Below are 24,241 nucleotides of genomic sequence, written 5' to 3'. Positions count from 1 at the left end.
ACCTGTCCAGGTTCACATAGCTAGGTCTCCAAGTAACTGAGGCAGGATTTGAACCCAGTCAGGTTCTTGTCCTGACTTTACATCCAGTACCTCTCTACTAGGGCATCCACACTGGCCCCTGCTATGAAATTGAGCTGTGACCTTGAATATAAATCCTTAAACCTCTCTGGGCCTTAGTTTGCCTATATGTAGTAATAAGAACAATAAAAGCTCCCATTTACACAATGCTTTTGGGTTTACAAAGCACTTAAAAAAATAATGACCTGATAAGATAGTTTCTGTCACAACAATTATCTGCAAAATGAAGGCATTGGATGGGTTCTGGTGTCCCTTCCATTCTCAGATTCTATGAAATTCTGCAGAAGAAATTTGAAAAGGCTTTTTTGTTCTTGAGGAGAGAGTGGACAGTAGGAGGCAGTTAGATGGTGCAGCTGGGCTTAGAGTCAGGAAGACCTGAGTTCAAATCTAGCCTCAGACACTTGGCAGCTGTGTGATCCTGGGCAAGTTAACCTGAGTTAACCTCATTTTCTCCCTCTATAAAATGGGGATAATAATAGCATGTACCTCCCAGTGTTGTTGTTAAGATCAGAATGAAATTATATCTGTAAAGCCCTTAGCACAGTGTTTGGTAGCTGCTATTTAAATGCTAGATATTATTGTTACGGTAAACTTTACTGAAGTTATGTCCAAATATCAAAATTCCCGACCTTAGAGAGAGGGAAGCAGTCACTCCACCCATCCCTCTGCCTCAAGGCAGGACTACTACTCAATCAGTCTGTCAACTGATGGTCATCTATTAAACACTTAATACGTGCCAATCACTGTGCCAAGTGCTGAGGACAGACATCCCTTGGCAGAACAGGTAGATGAAAACAATCTGTGCCAATGGCCATAAAGGTGGCTCAAGCAGGCATCATGGAGTGCTTAGAGCTTGTTCAGACCATTGAAGATGCCACAGTCATCCACTGCCTCCTAGGCCATCACCAATCATCCTGACTTTTGTCTGAACTTCTATGATTCAGGAAGAGAGTGAGACTCATGACCTTGCCCAGCTCTGCATTGCTTAAATCCAATTCTCAAGTAAGTCAAGACATCACCCCATCAAGTCATTGGTCCTCTTTGAAAATGAAGGATGAACAACAAGAAAAAGGGACAATAGTCCCTGCTTGCAGGATGCTTACAAGGTAACCTTAAAAACAGATGTCACTATTGGGGGTGGAGGAAGACTGGGAAAGGTGTCAGTCATCCCTCTGAGATTCCAGGATCATATGTTTAGAGCTAGAAGAGGCTTCAAGAAATCATTTAATCCAACTCCATCATGGGATAGATGAGGAAACTGAGGCTCAAATTCATAGTTTTTACATGAGGAAAATCTATTTTATCCTTTGACACTTGGGGAGAGAAGAGGCAAATTCTCAGTCTACCCCTGACCTGGAAGTCTCCTACTCTTAGAGAGAGAACTAGAAGGGACTCTAGGGGAGGATATCTCTCTGGGATCTAACAAGTGACTTGCTTAGGGGTCACCAGCCTAGAGAGTAGTAGGAGCAGGGCTAGTTTTGCCTTTAGTCTAACTCCCAATCTCTGCTACTGAAGCAGGTCCTGCCTTCAGTTGCTGAGGATGGGAATTCATCAATACTCAAGGGACACAAGGGGATGGGGAGATTTCTTGGTTTCCTTTGCCAGGGACTTTGCAGTCATACAGTCTGGGACCAACAATGAGCTTGGGTCTTATGGTGATCTATCAGGAATGGCACATTCCCTTTGAAGTTAAATTCATTCTCTTTGTTAGGTTGCAAAGAGAAAAAGCAAGATGCTCTTGGAACAGACTTGTTTGTGTTTGATCTGAATACAGAATTGTTCTCTCAGCACTATTGGTGATTATGCAGAGGCAAATCCTAAAATAATATTGAATTTCCTCTCATAATTTGGAGGGAAAACACTTATCCAGAATTAAGCAGGGATGAGGGGTGGGAGACTTTCATCTCTGGGCGCTGGGGAGGCCCAGGCCGACCTCCTGGGGCAGAGGATAAGAATGTGGGTCTCTGTGTTTGTGGTTCAGTCTGCACTGCTGGTGGCCATGTCTTTGGTAGCTCACCAGCATGAAGAGTCAAGCTCTGAAGAGTGTTACTGTTTTAAAGAAAGCCTTTGAAAAATGGTGCCCTTGATAGGAGACCTCCACACGTGGAGTGGGGCTGAGACGAGGGCCTATAGAGGTCATACCTATCTAATAGCTTATGGCCAGATTTGGGCCGAGTGAGAGGTTTCAGGATGCCAATAATATTGCTTAAAAAACAAAAGCAGAAGTAGCTTATGTTACATGGCAATTTTCTTCCATGGTCTCTTCTGATCCTGTTTTGGGAGGTAGGTAGTCAAAATACCAGCCCTGGGATGGAGGAAGAGGAAAGAGTACCTGGCTTGGAGTGAGAACATCTGGCTTTGCATCTAGGTTTTGCTTCCTTGAGAAAGACACTTGATCTCTGAGTCAGTTTCCTCACCTGTATAAAGGGGATTGTCATCTCAACTACACCTTATGGAGCTGTTATGGAGAAAGTGCTGTTGCTCTCTAAAGGGCTGCAGAAATGTAAGCTGCCATTGTCATCTGCACTGTACAGGAAGGGAAACTGAGGCTTCCAGAGGTGAAGGACCTTGGTTTAGCTAAATAGGAGTCTCAAAGGCCCTTTCTGGCTCAGACATTCTATTTCTAGGTTCCTTTTCATGGCTGAGCTTCTATGTTTGAAGGACCTTCTCAGCTCTAACATTGTTTTTTATTCAATTGTTATTACCTTGTTAAAATTCACAACATCTCTCTTGTATGTCTCTTTTTTATACTGTCACAGTTCTAACTCAGCCCTTATCACCTTTCTCTTGGACTGCTATAATAACCTTTTTATATTTAAAAAAAATTAACAAGCATTTATTCTCTCTCTCTCTCTCTCTCTCTCTCTCTCTCTCTCTCTCTCTCTCTCTCTCTCTCTCACATACCCTCTACTGAAAAAAGAAAAACAAAACCTGCAAAACAAATATGAATAGTCAAAGAAAACAAATTCCACTTTGGCCATCCCTCACAATGCATATCTCATTCTGCATCTTGAATCCATCACGTCTCTTTCAGGAGGTGGATAGCACGCTTCAACAAAGAATCCTTTGGGATCTCGGCTGGTCATTGCTTCACTCAGAACTGTTACTATAGAAACTGTCCCCCTCTACTCTTTTTTTTTCACCCTGCCCCCTTTTCAGCTTCCTGTTATGTCCTGTCTTTCCACGTTGGAATGTAAGTTCCTTGACAGCAAGTATTGGTATTCTGTTTTAGCTTGCATCCCTTCCCATTATACTCCTAATTCAGTATCAGTTTATAGAAGTCTCCTCAGGTTTCTCTGAAGTTATCTCTTTCTTTAATTTCTAATAGCATAATAATATTTCACGGTATCCATATAACATAATTTGCCCCACCATTCCTCAATGGATGGGTATACCAGTACTCAGTTTCCAGTTCTTTGCCACTGCAAAAAGAGCCACTATAAATATTTTAGTACGCATGTGATATTTTCCTCTTTCTTTGATCTCTTGGGGTTCTAACCTTGTATTTCTTAATTGGGGCAGGTATGTGGCTCTGTGAATAGAGATCATTGGGTCAGGAGTCTGGAATTCAAATCCAGTAATCTCATGGGTTTGATAACTCTCGGACTTCTATATCTAGACCTAATCTCTCTATTGAACTATATAGTTCCACATCACCAATTGTCTGTTGGACACATCCACTTAGATGTCTTTTAGGTATCTCAAACTTAACAAGGCCAATATGGAACCCATTCTCTTAGCCCCTAAACCTGCCCTTCCTCCAAATTTCCCTAATTCTATTGAGAAGAGAAGTCTTCTCTGACCACCACCATCCCACCCCACCTCCCAAGGCATCCTCTTATTCCCCAGTGTTCTGAGAGGGCTTTGGATCATTCTTATGCCCTCCTAATTCCTAGCTTGTATTAACCTTATCTGTGTACATGCCTTTCTCTTGCACACTAACCCAGCAGAATATGAGTTCCTTAAGGGTGGGGGCTATTTATTGCCTTGTCATCAAAGTATCCAAACTTTTCCTGAAATAAAGGCTTATCTTTTTAAATATCACTATTTTACCATTGTTAATAGCTATTTTTATGTAGCACTTTAAGATTTGCAAAGTATTTACAAATATAATCTTAGTTGATCTTCATAGAAACCCTGGGAGGTAGGGTCTACTATTATCTCCACTTTACAGATGAGGAAACTGAGGTATACAAAGGTCAAGTGATTTGCCCAGAGTCACACAGATAATAAGTGTCTGAGTCTGGATTCAAACTCAGGTCTTCTTGATTCAGTGTCTACTGCTCTCTTGACTGTTGTACCTAGCTGACCTAATTATGAGTTATGGAACACCACAGTAGCTGAAGAATTAGAAATAGGTATTACTCAGAGTGAGGCAGCGAGGCAGCTCAGTGGATAGAGCCTAGAGTCAGGAAGATTTATCTTCCTGAGTTCAAATGTGGCCTTAGACACTTACTTAACCTGGTTAAGCCATTTGACCATGTTTGCCTCAGTTTCCTTATCTGTCAAATGAGTTAGAGAAGGAAATGGCAAACCACTCTAGTATCTCTGCCAAGAAAACCCCAAATTGGGTCATGAAGAGTTGGACATGATGGAAATGAATGAACATAACCAAAATCACTCAAAGGGATTTGGAGAGGTGTGTCATGGGTATGACCTTTATGTAATACCCGACAAACAAGGACCTATGATGAAGAACTAGAGCAAAGGATGCTATCAAAGGAAAGTATGATTGACAAAGATGATAAATGGAAAGCAGGAAGGAAAGAAGGAAGGAGAAAAGGAAAGAATGAGAGAAAGAAGGGAAGAAAAAATCAAACAAGCATCCATTCACTATGTGTCAGACACCATGCTAAGGGCTTTACAAAGATTACCTTGTTTAATCCTCCCAACTCTGGGAGGTAGGTGGTATTATTATACCCATTTTACAACTGAGGAAACTGAGATAGACAAAGGTTAAGTGAATTGCTCAAGGTCATACAACCAATAAGTGGGATTTGAACTATGGCCTTCCTGACTCCAGGTTTGGCATGCTATGAGGGATAACCAATGAACAGTCTGTGTGCTCCATTGTTATCCCTGAGAAACCAGGAGAAAATGAGGAAGGTCCCCAGAATGTTGGATGGATTTATGGGAGGACATGGGCAAGAGTCATAAAGGCTGAGAAGCCACAGATGAGTTTTTCATCTGCATTGATGAGATCACAGCTGCACTTGACTATGTGAATATCCATAGCACCTTAATAAATTTTTGGTGAATTGAATTCTTTCAGCCTCAAGGCCACATGTGGCCCGCTAGGTCCTCAGGTGTGGCCTTTTGATTAAATCCAAACTTCACAGAACAATTAATTTGGATTCAGTCAAGGGGCCACACTTAAGGACCTAGAGGGCCACATGTGGCCTCAAGTCTGAGGTTCTCCACCCCTGTTCCAGACTATTCAAAATACCTTTTGCACCCATTATTTCATAGACAGTTTTAGTATCTTTCCAAGTAGTAAGGGAAAAATTACTAATCCATACCTTTTATAAGTGAAAAGAGTTATCAACAGAGGGATTAAGTAATTTCCTCCTGAGTGTAAAGCAAGTGCTTTAGTTTAAAAAAAAGGATGTATACCTGTCACCATCAACCTAGAAATCCAAGCCTAGCCATACTGAAGATGACAAATGAGGATGGGGGAGCAGATTATAAAGTGTAACTGACACATTGCCCAAGGTGAACCAAACAAAACATCTGGCTGTAAAGCAAATTGGAAACAGCTCTCCTTCAATCCAGTAACCCAAGGTACCAGTGACAGACAATGCCACCATCTGGAATGGAAGACTGAGAGGAAGAAATGGCATGTCTCCAGCAGTGGGGGAATGCAAGCTGTCCTATTTTATTATCTTGAGGAACACCACTTATAATCACTCAATTGTAGCAATTAAGTTGCTTTGCATTTCCAGCTCATGTTCTGTAAGGAGGGCAACAGATGATTCGGAGGCAGATGACAAAAGACTTGGGTAGTTAGCTCGCATTACCTGCTGCTCTCAGCTGGTGTCCTTCTGAGCTGAAATTATACCTGACCTCTTTTGGAAGTGTCTCTCTGAGCAAGATTAAGGGAAGAAAAATGAAAAGTCAACTCAGACACATTTCTGGAGTGTTGGAAGAAAGGGACCAGTTAGCAACATTGCATCTTAACAATGGAACAACAGAATCCTGACAATGGAACCAGCATCTCCACAGAGCTATTCCCAAGTCTAGTCTCACAGAGTAGGATGGGGAGTTCTTGGAATACATGTGTCATCTCAGAGGGAAACTGTGCACTTCTGATACAACCCCTGTGCCACCTGAGATTGGAAGGAATTTACCAGCCACTGTCTATGGAGCTCACACATCTAGCTGTGCTCTTGGCCAGGGGCAGAACTTTATAAATTAGAAGTGACTTTCTTTGATTAAAACCTTGTTGGTACCTGTGATTGTGAGAAGAAAATGTAGGCGTTTGTGCCATGGTGGTGGTGGTGGTGGTGGTGGTAGTGGTGGTAGTGTGTGTGTGTATCACACAGTCATTTAGAAATGAAGGAATAAGATGTGAGAAGATGCTGTGGTTGAGGATGGGGTGTGGAGAAAAGGAAAGGGGAAGGAGGAAGAAAATTGTCACTTGGATTAAAGTAAAAGATGTAAATATAAAATCAATATTGGCTTTCATAACTCAGAAGAAATAATAATAATAATTGCTATCTATATAGCACTTTGCATATGTTATCTCATTTGATCTTCACAATAACCCTGGCAGATAATTATGACTTGACACATGAGGAAACTGAGGCTCAGGAAATTTGTGTTTGAAAAGCTCTACCAGGGTTCTGATTTTCCACAAGTGATTGCTATGAGGCCATATACCTCATGCCAATACCCCTTATTCCTCCTGGCTGTTCCGTGTTTCTGGATTAATTTCAATCCACAGTTATGTTAATTAAGCACTTCCATGAGCAGAAAGACTACACAGCATGTTCAGAGGTATTCAAGGTATCAATGTATAGCAGAAGGGGAATTTGAACTCAGAATCCTAGCAATTCAAAGTCCAGTGTTTTGTTTTTTCCCCCATTTGGTGATGCTGCCTGAAAATCTTAAGAGATGATTTCATCCAACTTCCTTATTTGACAGAGGAGGAAACTGAGGCCTAGAGAAACAACTTAGTGAACACAGTCCTGGATTTGGAGTCAGGGGATTTGGATTCAAATCCTGGTGTTGTTACTTTCTTGTGTAGCTTTGGGTAAATCACTTTCCCTCTCTGGGCCTCAATTCTTGGTCTGTAAAATGAAACAACTGGGCTAGATGATCTCTAGGACACCTCCCAGCTCTAAGTCTAAGGATGAAATGACTTACCCAGGATCACACTGCCAGGAAGTAGCAAATCCTCCCAGCAGATCCAGGGACCTCTAAACTAGATATGTCAACACTGTTTCTTAAGGGTCTAGATGGTCCTATGCCTTTGCTTTGGGGTTTTGGGCCAGGATGAAAGAGAGAAAACTTAACTTAGGTGGACTTTATCCTCAAAGTGACCAAGTCAACGAAGTGAGTTGGGTGCTCCTTTGCCACACACCCCTGGGTCTTCATCTTCATTCCAACCTAATACAATATTTATGTTTGAAAAAGTCTGGATTTTCAACCATTTATCTTAATTAGCAGTCATAGGCTAGATCTGCGCAGACTCATACCAGCAACCCTGCCCCCTCCCATTTTTTCCTTCTTGGCTTATTGATGTCTCTGAATTAATTTTAATTGAATTTACAAGATGTTCCCTCTGTGATCAGAAAGTGTTGGGTGTTCAGAACACCTGCCTTCTTCCTCTCCCCTCTCTCCCTTCTGTGTAAAGAGCTCTTCCGGCCATTCTTTTCTGTGTCCCCAAATGTTACCAGTCATCACTGATCCCTAAGAGTCACCCAGGGTCTGGCAGTTTGAAGTGGAGGGGCTCATTAATGAGGTGAAAAAATAAAGCAAGCAGAACTTGGAGATGGAAATGCACTCTTCCCAACTGACCTTTACACCCCTGAAGGTTTGTTTCTATACATTATCTCATTTGATCCTCACAACTTTTATGATCTCCATTTTACGGATGAGGAAACTGAGACTGTGAGAGATTATGTAATTTGTCAGGGTCACAATGGGAAGCCCTCCGATGCCCAGCTATCGTTTGACATTGTGATATTGGACCTGGGATGGGATGCTTATTGTGTTGTTTGCTCTGATTTTCTTTATGTTTATCCATTATATGGTTCTCCTTGCCCTGCCCCCCTCCCACGGAGTTTTTATCCAGGTATGACATTCTAAATCAGAGTTCAAACTGAATTAAACCCATATATTTGGTCCCTTGAAATCTGCTTCCATTCCCAAGTCTTTAATTTAGGTGGTCCCCTCCCAATTGTAGAGGCTTTATATTAATTTTCTATTTACATTTTCTCTCATGTACACTTCTCTTTGTATTCTTAGTGTTTGGCACATAGTAGGTGTGTATTTTTATTTTTATTCATTGCATTCATATTTATTTATAAATAAGCATTTATTAATGCTTATTGATTTTTTCTGGTTTAATGAACTTTATATGTCTAATTCTCTAATGACTAGAATCTAAGTTCCCTGAGGGCAGAAGCTATGACTTGAGGGAAAGTGTAGCAGAGTGGATAGAGCACTGGACTTGGATTCAGGAAACTTGGCTTGGAATCCTAACTCAGACACATGTGATCGTGTGATCACAAACTGTTCAGTTTCCTCATCTATAAAGTGATGGACAATATCTGTATTATCGCCTTCAGAAGATTTTTGTAAGGGAAGTGCTTTGCAAACGTTAGAGTATTACACAATTGCAAATTATTTTCTAAACTCTGTACCATACCCATTACAATATTCTGCACAGAGCAGTCCCGCTATAATTTATATTAATTAATTTGTATTTATCCATAATGATTGTTGGAATCACACAACAGTGACCAGCCTAAAACTTTTTGCCTGAGATCTAAAGGTAGAAAATGTGGAATCAAAGAACAAGCATTAAATTCCTGGCTCTCTTATTTCCTATTTTTGTTATTCTAGGCAACTCATTCCCTAGGTTTCTTGTGCCTCCGTTTCCTCATATGTAAAATGGGGCCGATTGTCACCTTTCAATTTCTAAAATCCCTTCCTCACTGAGTCCTCTAAGTATTTTTCTGTCAAGTCAACTTATACCACTCCCTTCTTCAGCCTATGTAAGACGCTGAGGCTCAGTACTCCCAAGTTCACCAGTCAGTCCATCAGTTAGTATTTATTAAGTATATACTATGTGCCAGGCAGTATGCTAAATGCTGGGATACAGAAAAAGGCAAAAACACAAAAATGGTCTGTCTATGTTCTCGAAACCCTTATTTACTAATGGGGAGACACAACATGTAAATGAATAGGTACACACAGAAGGAAGGTCACCTCAGTGCTCATGACCAGATTCATCAATAGGGAAAAAAATCTTTATAGCCAATTTGTGTTTGAACTTGGCAAAGGGCATTCAGGGACTCAGACTATAACTCTACCTGGCCTGGGGCAGTCTGGGAGGCTGCCCATTCTGAAAAATGGCCAACAGAGACTGCATCACTGATCCAGAAGAAGCCATAATGATCTCTCGGATCCCTTGGAGCGCTAAAAATCTATGATGAGATGAGGCTAAAGGAAAATGCAGTGACTACCTTCACGTCTAGGATATCTTACAGTAAAAAGCTGTTTTCTTCCCTTCTCTTCCTTTTATCAAGACAGAACAATAAAAATAATCATATATTTATATAATCATATGATTTATGTTAATGTACATATTTATGTGTTATATAAACATATGGCATAACACAAGATGTAAATTATATTATAATGCTTTAAGGTTTACAAGGGGCTTTTCTTACAGCAACACTGTGAGGTAGGTAGTATAAGTATTATGATCCCCACTTTACAGATGGAGAAAACTGTGGTTCTGAGAAATTTCTTTGCTAAACTAATACTAATAATAGCTAGCATTTATACAGCACTTTAAGGTTTGCAAAAATTTCACAGATACCTGATTTTATGCTCATAACAATCCTGGGAACTAAGTACTATTGCTGTTTGATCATTTCAGTCATGCCCAAGTCTCTGTGACCCCATTTGGAATTTTCTTGGTAGAGATACTAGAGTGGTTTGCCATTTCTTTCTTCAGCTTATTTACAGATGAGGAAACTGAGGCAAACGGGGGTAAGCCAGGGTCACACAGCTAGTAAACATCTGAGGCCAATTTTTAACTCAGGTCTTCCTGACTCCAGGCTCCATACTCTATACTCTATCCACTGTGTCTCCTAGCTGCCCTCAGATTCTATTATTATTCTCATTTTACAGATGAGGAAACTGGGGCAGAGAAAGGGTTAAGTGACTTGCCCAGAGTCACACAGCTAGTAGGTGTCAGAGGTGGGATTTGAACCTAAGTCTTCCTGACTCTGACCTACTACCCCATCCTATCTCTTTGACTTCTACTATATTGTCAATAATCACCACTGGTTCATCATGGGAAAATGGCTCAAGATCTCAGGGAATGATACAATAGTGCAAAGGGGAAACCCAGCCATCTGGGAAGGCAGAAGGCAATTAGAGAAAGAGAAGAGGAAATCATTAAAAAGAAGCCAGACTCCCAGCGAGACCTACTATTCCCAAAGTAAGAGAAAAAAGAACCTGCACCTGGAACTAGAATGGGGTAGTTGAAGAGGCACAGAAGTCAGAGGCAGTCAGGGAAGGGAGCATTCTGGGAGGAGAGAAGGGAAAAGAGAAGACAGAAGAGAGAATCTTAGTTCTTTGGGGAGTGAGAGCCAAACCCAGGGCTGTCATTGATGGGACAGTCCTGAAATCGGAAAATCTTTCTGTTAGGGAGGGGAGAATTTCAGCAGCTGCTGGTCCTCAGCTGACCTGGTCAGCCTTGAAGATCCTTTGGCCAGGCTTCAAGAAGGGACTCCTGCTGCATACACTATAAACAGTAGCCAAAGGGAGCCAGGACATCAGCTCCAGGTCCAGTTTCCCAGCAGGAGTCTGGGGCCTGCACTTCCCCTGAGCGTTCTGGGGAAGAGAAGGAAAGAGAAAAGTTCACATTGCATTTGCAATGGGAAAGGAATGAGGAGGAAGCAGGAATAGAAATCTGATAAGGGAAGGGCAGGGTCAGCAGAGAGGGCCTCATGGGGAAGAGCAGTGAGGAATGATATTTATATCTGTCAGAGGGGATCAGGGAAATCCCTGGGTGATCTGGTGGGTCCCTGTCTACCTGATGAGACTATAGGGCATAGACCTTGTTTAGACTGGAACACTTGTGGAGCAGGATGTGTTTACTTGACCCCTTGATGGGGAACATGCTCCTGATAGGGAGGCCATGGTTAGCCTCACTGATTAGAAGCTGTCTTCTAATAACTGGCTGGCTGAAGCCAAGGAAGACAGACTCTAATCAGAAGAACCTCCCTTTTCCTGTCCTATAAGACGTCCAAGGAGAACTGCCTATACTCATTGCTTTTGGACACTTCTCAAGTGTAGTTCCTTCTTTGTACTTCCAGATGGGGGGTGAGTAGGATGTGTGTGTAAGGGTGTGAGGGGATTTCTCCTCTCCAATCCTACCCCTCCCACAAAAATGCTAATTAATTTTTGTCAGAAACACATAGCTGTTGGAGACATACATTGTTAGTAACTTCTCTAGCCTTTCTGTTCCCTCATCTGAGCATGTTCATGACTTGCAATCCCTATTGCCACAAAATCCTCTGCTTGTCATTAAAAGCCATTCAGTCCCTCAACAGAGGGGAAAGATATGAAGGACGTGAACAAACAGTTTTCAAAAGAAGAACTGTGAACTATTAGCCACCAAAGAAAGGTCCAAAGCAGTAATAATAAAAGACCTAAACCAAAAAGAGTTTGCAATTTCTCTGCAAATTGGCAAAGTTGGCAATAGTTTTGGAGGGGTTATAGAAAGACAGGTCTACTAATGCATTGTGAGTGAATTGGTATGACCATTATGGGAAGCAATTTGCAACTATGCAAATAAAGTGATTAAAATGTCCAAAGATTCTCCTGCTAGGCATATATTCCCCTATGGAGGTCACTGGCAAAAGAAAGGCTCCACATATATTAAAATATTTGTGGCAACACCTTTGTGGTATCAAAGAACTGGAAACAAAGTAGCTGTCCATCAATTGGTGCCTGGCTAAACACACTGTGGTCAATGAAGGTCATGGAATGTTAACTCTTCTTGCAATAAACGGTGAATGTGGTGAATCCAGAGAAGCCTGGAAAGATTTATATGAACTGAGGCAAAATGAAGTAATTGCATCCTGGGAAACAACATGTACAGTGAACTACAACAATGTAAACTGAAGAAACAATAGGCACAGAACAACGGAAACTGCCAGTTTCAGAATTAAGGGGAACAAGCCTGACCCCAGTGAAGAGACAGAAGAAGACATCCCTCTTTGCTTCCTTGGAAAGATCGAATCCACAAAATGTGGATATACATATATATAAAGTTAATTTTTTTTCAATATATTGCTGTTTTTCTGATTTTTTTCTGATCTTTCTTTTTTTCTTCTTCTAATGTTTTCCCACCTTGGATATCTTCAAGACTCAGCTCAAATTCTCCCTGGTACAAGCAGCCCTTTCTTCTTGTCAGTGCAGGATTATCCCCCATTTGTACTGTATCTATCTTTGTTGTACATAGTTGCTTGTGAGTTGTCTCCCTCATCAGACTGTGAGCTCCTTGAGGGCATGGACTTGTGTTTTCTCCTTTCTTTGTATTCCTAGAACATTGCCTGGTATTTAATAGGTGCTTCCTAAATTGTTGACTGACAAAAGAAAAAGGAGGGAATGGAATGGTTCTCTAAGAAGGGAAGAAGAAGAAATCTAGGGGTTATAAAAACCAAAGATATCGACAAAATGTATTAAGTGAAAAAAGTAACCCTTAACCTTCTGGCTGTAACTTGAGATGATATTTGTAAAATGCTTAGTGTGGTGCCTGACACATAGTAGATACTACATAAATACTGGCTGTTGCAATTTTTGTTTTTGTCATTATTTTCCTTAGATGACAAATGTAAAGGTCATTGCTTGATCCATACTCACAGTCTTCTAGCTTGGTTAACTACTTTGTATGTATTTATTCTTGTTAACTTTATGTTTATGCTATTTTTGTATATGCGAACAGATACATGTGCATAAGCATGTGCATAGGCACATAGGTATATAATGACAAGTAGATTGTATGTATATATGCACACATATGTGTACAATGAACATATAAGCTCATGCAATGTATGTGTACACACACAGAACACATATGTATATGTTGTGCGTATATATGTGTGTACACACACACACATATATACACTTGACTCTCTAGTTCAAGTGTGAGTCACAAGTAAAGATTGTTTTATTCTTTGTGTTTGTAGACCTAGCACCTAGCTCAGTTTCTGGCACACAGTGCACACAATAGGTGCTTGATAAATACTTATTGATTCATTCAAGATTGAGTCTTGTTGTTGTAGCCATCAGGAACTACCATGCCACAATGAGGCCCTAAAGAAGTCTGGAGTTTATGGAACTATCAAATCATCGAGCTGGAAGGAATCTTAGAACACAGAATGGAAAGGGACCTTAGGATATAGAATGGAAAGGTTTCATCCCTTACTGCCATCATCCAGAGAACCAGTTCCTCTGGAGAAGGGGCCTGCCAACCCTACCAACTGCTCACTAACTGCCACATGCCAAGCAGGTAAGCAAGTCTAGCTGAAGCAGCAAGGCCTCTTGAGGGAGAGAAAGGAGGAAACGTGTGCAAAGCAAGACAAACCACTCCCACCACCTTGAGCACTATCTCCCCTCAGACCAGCATGCAGAGAGGCTAGGACACTGAACCCAAGAGCCTTGGGAATAGAAGACTTCCAACCCCGTGCCCTTCTCCTGGGGAGCATCTGGGGAGACATAGACTGGCAGTTGCTCCTGTAGGCCTTAAACCCACAGCTACCAAAGAACTCAAAAGGAAGGTTCTTGTCTCCAAAGTCCTTGGTTTTGCCAAATGGTTCAATAGCAAAAACTGATAGAAGCTTTTTTTGATCAGTGAAAATGACTTTAAGAAAGAAACATTAACATTTGCTTTGCCACTGTACCCTAAGGACCACGAGATTTTTCCATTTGACTTGCTGCTAAACTCTTCCATGTGTGTTATCTCCTACAGTAGAATGAGAGTTCCTTGTGAGCTGAGACTGCCTCATTTTTCTATCCCTAGTGCTCAGCCTAGAGCTGCACACAGAGTAAGTGCTTCATAAATGCTTCATTCATTCCATTTATCCATTTAATATTGGAGTAGGAAGAAACCTTAGAACACAGAATTGTCAGCGCTGGAAAGAATCTTAAAACATAAGATGTTGGAGCTGAAAGTGACTTTGGACACTGGAGGTCAAAACTGGAAGAGACCTTCCAATGTACCAACAGGAGCTAGAAGAGACCTTAAGAAATAGTATCAGAGCTAGGAGAAACCTCAGAACATCATCTACCAGAGCTAAGAGAGACTTCAGGGAATAGAATTTGAGAAGTGAAAGAGGCTTAATTGCTAAGAGTGGATGGTTAAGGTGGTATTAGCCAGGCAGGTGAAAAGGTACCAGCTTACAGGCCATTGACATAAAATCTGTCTAGTAATAATCAACTTCCTTTGCAGTAGAATGGGTTCCATCTCAACTATTGATTGATGGTCATTGAGATCAGCTCCCATCAGTCCCATTATCATCCACATGCAGATGATTCAAAAATGTCTCCTACCTCATTTCTGCCTATCAGCTTTCCTGGCTTCCTTTAAGTCCCAACTTCTACAGAAGCCTTTGCTCATCTCTCCTAATTATAGTGTCTTCCCTTTCTTAATCATTTCTTATTTATCCTGTGTATGGTTTCATATGTTTTTCTTGTTTGCTTGTTGTCTCCCCCATTAGTTGTGAGTTCCTTGAGGACAGGGACTTTTCTTTGCCTCTCTTTGTATCCCTAGGGCTTAGCACAGTGCCTCCCCATAGGAGGCATTTAATAAATGATGCTCATTGAGATCAGCTCTCATGAGTTAAAATACACAGATGACTCAGAGATGTCTATATATAGCTCTAGTTTCTCTTCTGGGCTCTGCTCTTGTATTACTAACTGCCTGTTGGATGTCTATACTTCAGTGTCTCCTAGGACTTTCATACTCAACACATCTAAAACAAGGACTTAGTATCCTCCCTCTGAAGCTCACACTTTCTTCAAACTTTCCATTTTCTATTGAAAGCACCATCATCCTTACACTCATCCAGGTTCACAACCTCAGAGTCCTTCTTAGCTCCTCTCTTTCTTCCTCATTCTATCTCTTGCCAAGGCTTTTTGATTCTTCTTCTGTGGTATCACTTCCCTTCTCCCCATGCACAAGACCACTACCCTGGAGCAGGCTAGCGTCCCCTCTAACTTAGATTATTGCAATGACCTCCTAATTCAAGTCTTCCCCTCCTCCAATCCTTCTCCCAGTAGTTGCCAAGAATCTTCTGACTATACTACTCCCCTGCTCAAGAACTTCCCTGGCTCCCTATGGACTGTAGGATAGATTACAAACTCCTAAACTTTGTCATTTAAAATTCTTGACAGTTTTACTCTAGCCTGGGCTGATTTCGCATCACTCCTTTTCCTAGGCTCTATATTCCACAGAAATTGGCTTGTTGACTATTCACCAAATCAGCATTCCATCCCCTATAGTCTATCTGCTTTTGTTCATGCTATGTTCCATGACTGGAATGCATTTCTTCCTCAGCTCTTCCTTCCAGAATTCCTAGAATCCTTCAAGAATCAGTTCATATCCCACTTCCTATGGGAAGCCTTTCCTAATTATCCCCACTGGCTAGTGCTATTTCCTTCTTTAAGGTATTATGTATATATTTCCCTGGTTATATATTGTATACCACACACTCCTTCCCTCTACCTTCCTCTGCCCCCAGATTGAATATAAAGGTAGACTTTTTTGTTCTTTTTGTATCTCTGGCACAGTGCCTTGTACATAGTAGGTGCATATAAAAATTAGATTTAATTATATCAACTATCATTTCTATAGAACTGATGAGTTTAATACTATTCTGTTGCCTCCTCTGTACATTTACAAATGCTCTGCCACCTGCTTGAAGTATAGCCCCTTCTCATTTGTACCCATTAATATCCCTTTCTTTCTTCAGGGTACAACTCGAGAACTGCCTTTTATGTGAAGCTTTCCTTGATTCCTGCTTTGAGCTGAAAGTTCTCTTGTTCAGTCTCAAATATTATGTCTCTAAAGCACTTTGACTGGCTCTTTCCTTTGTTCCTAACCCTTGGCCTCTATCATAGGTAGCTAGGTAGTGCATTGCAGTGGGAGTCAAGAAGACTGGAGTTCAAATTTCACCACAGTGACTTATTAGCTGTATCCTTCTGGGCAAGGCCCTTAACCTGTCTCACTCAGTTCCCTCATCTGTAAAATCGGGCATGAGGACAGCATCTTTCTCACAGCGCTGCTGTAAGAATCAACTGAGCCAAGATTTGGGAAGTCCTTGGAAAACCTTTAAGTCCTATATAAATGCCAGCTGTTTATTATTGTTTATTATTAGTAGTATTATTATCATCTAGAGCAGTCAACAACCTCTGGCCTGGAAGCCAAGTATGGCCCACTACCTATTTTTTACCCCTAAGGGAATTAATTTTACATTTTGAAACAAATTTTTATTCGATTAAAAAATGTAACTATTATTCTTAGCTCAAAAGCAGGCTTCTTGCTTTATTCAGCTATCTGATGTAGCTTGCTGAACCCTGCTGGAGCATCGAGAAGTTAAATGACTCTCACAGGGTGATGCAGTCAGGGTGTCAGATCTGCCCACTGCTAGTGCCCACCCTCCAGAGCTACCTTCTACCCAAGTGCTTTGAATGTGTTCTCTTTTTACTTATTCTGTATAATAGGTACCCCCGAAGTCTGAGCTCATTTTTAAGCTACTTGCTTAAAGTTCTTTAGCTTTATTGAAGCTATTTTCTTAAGACTATTATCTTAAAGCTATTAGTTTTATTTATTTAAGCTATTAGCTCAAGGCTATTAGCTTTATTTAAGCTGTGCGCTGTGTTTAAGCTAAAGCTCTTAGCTGCATTGAAACTATTGACTTAAAGGTTTTAGCTATTTATAAGATTTTAGCTTAAAATTATTAGCTTTATTTAACTTATTAGCTCAAAACTGCACTTATAGTTAAGGCTTTCCTCATTAGAACGTAAGGTCCTTGTGAATAGGAGTTGTGGGATTCTTTGCATTCATATTCCTAGGATGTAGCACAGTGCACGACGCACAGTCCAAACTTAATATAAGCTTGTTGATCAATTGATTCCCTACAATCTGCATCCTAAAGCAGATGTATGACTGAAGCTGTTTTGGCCATGGTTAACCATGACTCCCTCCTGCTGTCAGCCAGTGGCCCTGGAGTCCCTGAAGTTTTATTTTAAAAACATGCTTCAATGGATTCGTGATCTTAGGGATGTGGGCACTCCCTCTCATGGGGCAGGTCTTGTATCTCTGCCCTCTCATCCTGTGATTTTTGCCTGTGTCTTCCTGTAAACCTTCCATAACAGGTCCACCCAATGAGCTGGAGGCTTTTAACCTTCTTAGCCCCAACGTCACACTCAGGCTTGTCCATCTGTCACTCCTTACACTAGATAACTGGCTAGTGTATGTGCCTTTCCTCCTCCTCTGATCACACATTTTTGGGGTGATACATCTTATATCACTTCCCATACATAAATCGTTGTTGGAATGTGCTGCAGCCCATTTTCCTCTGGCTTCTGCATAGGGATTATTAGAGAAATCATGTCACGCTTTATTTAATATTAGTCTAGGATCATAGCTTTAAGTTGATCAGCTAGTGTGTGAGGGAGGATTTGAACTCAGATCTTTCTGTGATACTTAACCATTCCCAGAACACACTATTGTTTATCCTTCCTTTTAGTATGTTTCAGATAAGGGGCAGAGTGCCTTTATAATAGGATTGTCTGATTTCTTTGCTTGGTGACAAAGAAAAATACTGAATCAATAACTTTAAACATTCCACATGAATGGAGAGAAATGAAAGATCTGAGTTCAAAGGATAAGGAGAGTCAGTCATGTGAAAGAAAACCTTCTGATTGCTCTCCGGAGGTTTTGGCACAACTTGTACGCCATTGGTTGATCTTTTTGCTTCTGGCTACACAAGGCAAACATGGAAGCATCCTGACTGCAAGTCAGGATCAGAGACATTGGGTTTTTCCTGGGATAAGCAAAGGCCCATCTCAATAACATGAGGACAGGGACCTTTTTTCCTTCCATATTTTCTTTGCCTCTCTAACACTTCAAAAGATGCCAGGCAAACAGGAAAGGCTTAAGAAATGCTTGGTGAGTGATTGGCTGATTGACTGATAGATGGAAGAGAAGTTCTGTCTTGACAAATACTTGTTGGATTGAACTAGCTTGGGTTGGCTTGTTTTTTCTTTTTCTCCAGCAATTAAAGTTACAGGAGAAGAAAGACTTCAAGTGTTTCCATATCTGACAGCATGGAAATGTTATTCTAAGAAAACTCAGGGTGATTTTGAAAGTCATCTTTGTCTCTAGAGCTCTATTAGTGATACACATATCTCTAAGTCCAACTAGAGTCCTTTACAACCTAGTCAATGGCAGCTAGGTTATGAAGTAGATAGAATGCCAGGTCTGAAGTCAGGAAGATTTATCTTCCTGAGTTCAAATCTGGTCTTAGACACTTACTAGTTGTATGACCCTGGGTAAGTCACTTAACCCTATTTGTCTCAGTTTCCTCATCTGTAAAATGAACTGGAGAAGGAAATGGCAAACCACTTCAGGATCTCTGCCAAGAAAACCCCAAATGGGTTATAGAGTCAGATATAACTGAAAAACGACTGAACAGCAATGAATATCCAGGGCAGGTGGAGATCAGGATTGGCTTGGCTGATGCTAGTGACAGAGCTATGAGTGGAAAAACAGCAGCACTGGAAGCTATTTCCCAAGTTCCTCAAATTGCCAGACTATGACCCTTTAGGAGGCTGAGTGGGAAAACCAATGGGGAAGACTCTTGGAGGTATTTGCTAAATGCTGGAGACCCTTGAGGCTCTTGATAGATGATAACTGTGTCCAGGCATCTTTTATGTCAGGGAACTTTTGGATTGGGAGTATGATGTGAAAGGCCATGGTATCCCTCTACTTCCCCCCACAACTACAATAGAGATAAGCTAGTTATTTTCCTCAGAGGCACAGAAGCTGATCCTAAGACTGGCTTGGCCCAGAAGGCCAAAGTTCAAAGTTCCTACTTGATAATGCAGTATCTTAGTGGACTCAGGCCATGTTGGTATAACTTACTGGTTACCTATGATCAAAGAAGGTTGATCATATGCTCCCTTCAGACTTAGAGGGTGTGCTGAAGCCAGCAATTCACCATATCTTGCCAAGTGACCATCTTGTCAAGCTCCATCAGAATTAAGGGTGGCATTCTTGTGGCGTATCCTTTCTATGTTATTAAATAAATCTCCATTTGTAGCTCATAGTGAACTTGGCCTACTATACGCACCAATAAAACTGTTGTCACTAACTCAGTTCAGAGAGAACTGAACATTGTATTACTATATTTTGATTGTGTTCCTTTTTCTTTCAGTCACGAATAAAGACTTTCAAGTTTTGTGGGATTAATTCCATGATGCCATATTTATATGATTTGGTTTTCTAGAAGTCTATGTATAAAGTGAGGCGGGTGGGGGCTCAGTCCAACATTCTAATTAGATCAAGTGACAGTGGCTATTATCCTAGAATTTATGTGGAGAACAATGTTAATCACAAAGGGTTGGAGCTAAGGGAGAGAGGTCACAGCTCTCTGAGAATCAGAGAGAACTTATCATTTCTCCCAAATACTCCTCGATGTTGGTTGGAATGCGTACCTTTCTAGGTGAGTGAAGTACCGACCACAGCCTCCATCTTAAAGATGAGACTATTGGCCAGCAGCATCTCTAGAGGGTTAAACCTATATTGTGATGAAATCTGTTACCCTATAATTCTTACTGGTTGGTCCCAGCTCTGCCCTCTGGGATCAAAGAGAACAAGATAAATCCTCTTTCATTGGACAATCGTTAGTGACCTTGGAGAAAGAGTTTGAAACCACAAGCCCAAGCAAGGCTTGGCATAGAGATGCTGCTCCTTCTTATTTTCTCCATGTCTCCTATTGCTGCACATGCCCAAGTAGGCTATGCTTTTATTAGTCTGTAACACAAAGGAAAAACTCCTTCATGGATCTTTCCTCTTCTTCCTTTTTTTTTCAGGCTCTTCAGCAGAATTTTGGTGCATGTTTTATCCTTCTGCATAGAAACTACCCAGGGTCTTGCTTTTCTGAGAATAATTACTCCTCACCTCTCTTAGGATCTTAGGGGTTATAGAACTAGAGTTGGAAAGGAAAATTATCTATTTCAATTTACTCATTTTATAGATGAGGAAACTGAGGCTGGGGAAGTTAAATCAATTGCTCAGAGTTATAAAGATGGTAAACATAAATGGTAGGATTTGAACTTGGATCCTTTAACTGCAGAGTCATTGTTCTTTCTGCCATCTCCTGCAAGCTTTAACAATCATTCTCTGGTATGTCCTGTGCCTGCTGATTTTATCCTTTCCAGGTGGGGGACAGATGCAACCTCTAACATCTCCCTCGGTCTCAAACAGGATGACAATGGACAAGGAAGATCAGTGAGTCAGGTCCATGGGGTCTCAAGACCTCCTTCCTGATAGTACGACCTCTTACTAGGCTCCAGGAAGCACATTCCTCTCTTCGGTGATCCAGGAGTGGAAATGTGCAAGTATTTCAGCTGTTCTAAATAAAGCCAGCCTGCCTCGAGTCCTCTCGTGTCCTATGAAGACAATTAAAGACTCTCAATGCAAACCAAACAAGTGATGCGGAGATTTAGAACAGCTTTGGAGAGAGGGCCCCTCCAGGCTGCCAGGTCACTCTCTGCACGCACGTCTCAAGCCTTTAATGCTTCCTTTCTCAGCCACTCAAGGCTGCGATTGTTTGAGAAGGAGAAGAGGGGGCCAAGACTTGATGAATTACGGGCAGGCCAAGGGCTGCCAAGGGATGCATCTGAGTGGCGGCTCCTGCTCCAGGCATGCAACTCACTCAGCCTCAGCCCCAGCCCTCAGAGTGACGTTGCATGGGAGGGGTGGGGGGAGGGGTGTGAAGCATGTGCTGGGGAAACAGCTGGTAAGTGTTTGCTTTTATGTTGCTCCATGACACCCTCCCCCATCCATGCCTCCTCCAATATTCTGATATGTATTTCAGGGAATCATAAAGCGCACATGGCCAACCACCCCAGCCTGAGGGATCCGCAGCCACCCAGGAAACAAATTTTGTTCCTTCTCAAGGGGCTTACCTATCATGAGAACATTTCAACGCCTCTCTGACCTAGAACGCAACTCTGACAGCTCCTGGATGACAGCTATCAGCATCCTTGAAAGAGACAAAGGGAGGCAATATTGGGAGTCTGCCTTTAAATTTCCTATATGCCCAACCTCCTTCCAAATCTTGACTTTCCTCTGGACCAGAGCACTGAGAAACACCTCAGCACCAAGAGTCTCTGACAGTGGGACTCTGGGGCATATGCTGAAGGGGCAACCTTCTCTTGGGCAGAAAACAGCAACAACAGCACGAAGACTGAAGGGCAATGACAGAAGGCTCCCTGCTGACTCACCAGTGAGAGATGCTGGGAATCAGCTGAAAGGCCCCTGTTTTCACAATTCCACTATTCTATTTGCTTAAGGTTGTTGGTAACGGTTGCTTAGCAGAAGGGCAAGGCCCTTGAACTAGTGCATGCTGTCTCCCAGACCTCCCCCACCTCCGAAAGCAAGGCTGAAGATATTTAAGGCTGCAGTGAAGGACTCAGGACTCTTCCTCTTCTGCTCAACATCTGGCCTGCTGAATGATATGTTCCCCACCGTCAACACTATAATCAGGATGGCACATCCCAAAGGCTACAGTTTGCAACAGTGAAACCTGTTATTGGCAAATCTGGCTGTGGACGAGAATAATCCAACCGGCCAATTATGATGTGATTCCAGCTGAAATGAGGCTCTCATGACTAATAAAAATCAATCCCTTAGTGGGACAAGATCCATTCCTGCTTGCAAAAGCTCGTCATTCCTCTTCATAAAGGGGTGACCCCTAGGTGGATTAAAGGTCTCTCTTGGACCAGATGTGACTATGCCCCACCCATCCCTCTAGCATAGGGATTCTGAACCTGAACTTGGGTTTTTTTAAAGAAATATTTTCCTGATTGTATTTCAACACAATTGGTTTCCTTTACGATTCTATGTATTTTAGTTTATGCATTTCAAAGCGTTTTCATAGAAGGGCTCTCTCCATGGCTTCACCAGTTAGCCCAAGAGGCTCATGATACAAAGAAGGTTTAGATGCTCCAGAGGCTCTTATGAGCTAAGCTCTGTCTGCCTGGTTAAACATAATCAACAAGCATTGTGAATTTTACTGAGACCTACTACAAATGCAACCTTATTGGAATTTAGTTTCGGGGAAGGGAAGGAATCCAGAGGAGGTCAGAAATTTCAAGGATTCAGATATCTCTGAAACAGCCTCGTAAAGACAGGGACCGGTCACTTGTAATGTCATTGATATAGAAAGCTTTATCAATGCAGGTTAGCATCTTCCCAGTAAACTGCTTAGAGCACAGAAAACTGAAATGACTTGTTCAGGGTCACATAGTCAGTATGTGGGAGATAAGGGACATGAGTTCAGATCTTGCTGGCTTTGAGGCTTGATTTCTTTCCAGTACATCATAGCTACCTATTGTAAGTATCTTAGTATAAATACTTTTCTATATAGCCAAGGACATCTTCCAGATCCCAGGAACCCTGGATTTGGAGCCTGAGGATGAAGCTGAGTCCTAACTCAGCTATTTGCTACCAGTGTGATCTTGGGCAAATCCCTGCCTGTTGCTGTCCTCAGATTTTCCCTCCATAAAATGAATAGGTTGGGCTAGCAGACATTGAAAGTATCATTCAGCTCTAAAAATCTTTGATCCCAGGATTTTTGACAGGCCAGCTGCTCCCTCTGGGTCTCTCCCTCCCCCATCTCCGCCCCCCCCCCCCCCAGTCACAGCTGTATCAGCTTCTGCTCTGCGAAGGAAGAATAAACACAGGTTTCTAGGGAGATACCAGGTCAGAATGACTGGCCATTGGAACTATGGGGAGTAGACTTTGAAGATGACCTTTTACCAAGAAGGCCTCAAAGGACATCTTTGGCCCTAATGCTGATTTCTTGGACAGTCCACTCTATTCAAAACTGTTTGTACTTTCAGAGCCACCTCCATATTTTCTCTCACTGCACTTACCAATGCCAGATATTCCACCATTTGAGCATAAGTGAAATGGGAGCTTTGTCACCTGTTGAAATGCAACCCCACCTAGTATAAATAACAGTTTAAATTGGGATGAATTTATCAGAAATTTCCTAGAGCTCACTCTATAGATGGGGGAGGATTAGCATAGATAACATTTATATAACTTTAAGGTTTACAAAGCACTTTACATACATTATTTCACCTGATCCTCAAAACAATCCTGTGAGGTAGAGGCTATTATTCATATTTTACAGATGAGGGAAACTGAGGCTTAGAGAGGTTAAGTTAGTGTTTGAATTTCCTGAATTCCAGTCCAGGATTCTATCTACTACAATAGATTCCATGGAGGAGACACCACAGAGCTGGAAAGAACCAGAGATAAATTTTGCCTTCTTTCATTTGGTGAATGGCTATTTCTGGCCACTTTTAGAACACAATCAGAGAGGAATCATAAGATTTAGACCTGGAAAAGTATTGAGAAATCATCTATTCTAATCTCCTTATGTTGTAGATGCAGAAACTGAGCCTTGGAGATGGGAAGTGTCATACAGTGTGTGATTGTTAAGAGCCAGGGCTAGAACCCAGGCCACCTGAATCCCAGTCATCATTCCTCCTACTATACCACACTGTCCTGGCCATCTTTTCTTTCCTTGCGGAAAAGAGAACTCTCTGGCTGCTATGAATAATGCACTGAATTCCCTCTGTGCACCACAAAATAAGTGAATTTGACTTAGGTTAG

General features: G+C 41.7%; 2 long non-coding RNA genes across 2 annotated transcripts in view; both read right to left on the bottom strand.

The window, feature by feature from the left end:
- LOC140521355 (uncharacterized) overlaps nucleotides 1-24,241 on the bottom strand; it is a 594,446-nt gene that overhangs the window by 40,705 nt on the left and 529,500 nt on the right. The window lies entirely within an intron of this gene.
- LOC140521357 (uncharacterized) lies at nucleotides 7,585-23,203 on the bottom strand. Its single transcript, XR_011972906.1, has 2 exons — nucleotides 21,523-23,203; nucleotides 7,585-21,003 (listed from the first exon to the last, which is right to left on the bottom strand). It is a non-coding gene; the product is annotated as an uncharacterized lncRNA (long non-coding RNA).

The sequence above is a fragment of the Notamacropus eugenii genome, chromosome 1, assembly GCF_028372415.1.
Source record: "Notamacropus eugenii isolate mMacEug1 chromosome 1, mMacEug1.pri_v2, whole genome shotgun sequence".
In the NCBI taxonomy this organism is placed as follows: domain Eukaryota; kingdom Metazoa; phylum Chordata; class Mammalia; order Diprotodontia; family Macropodidae; genus Notamacropus; species Notamacropus eugenii.
The sequence above is the reverse complement of the archived record's forward strand: the minus strand, read 5'-3'. Positions and strand labels throughout refer to the sequence as shown.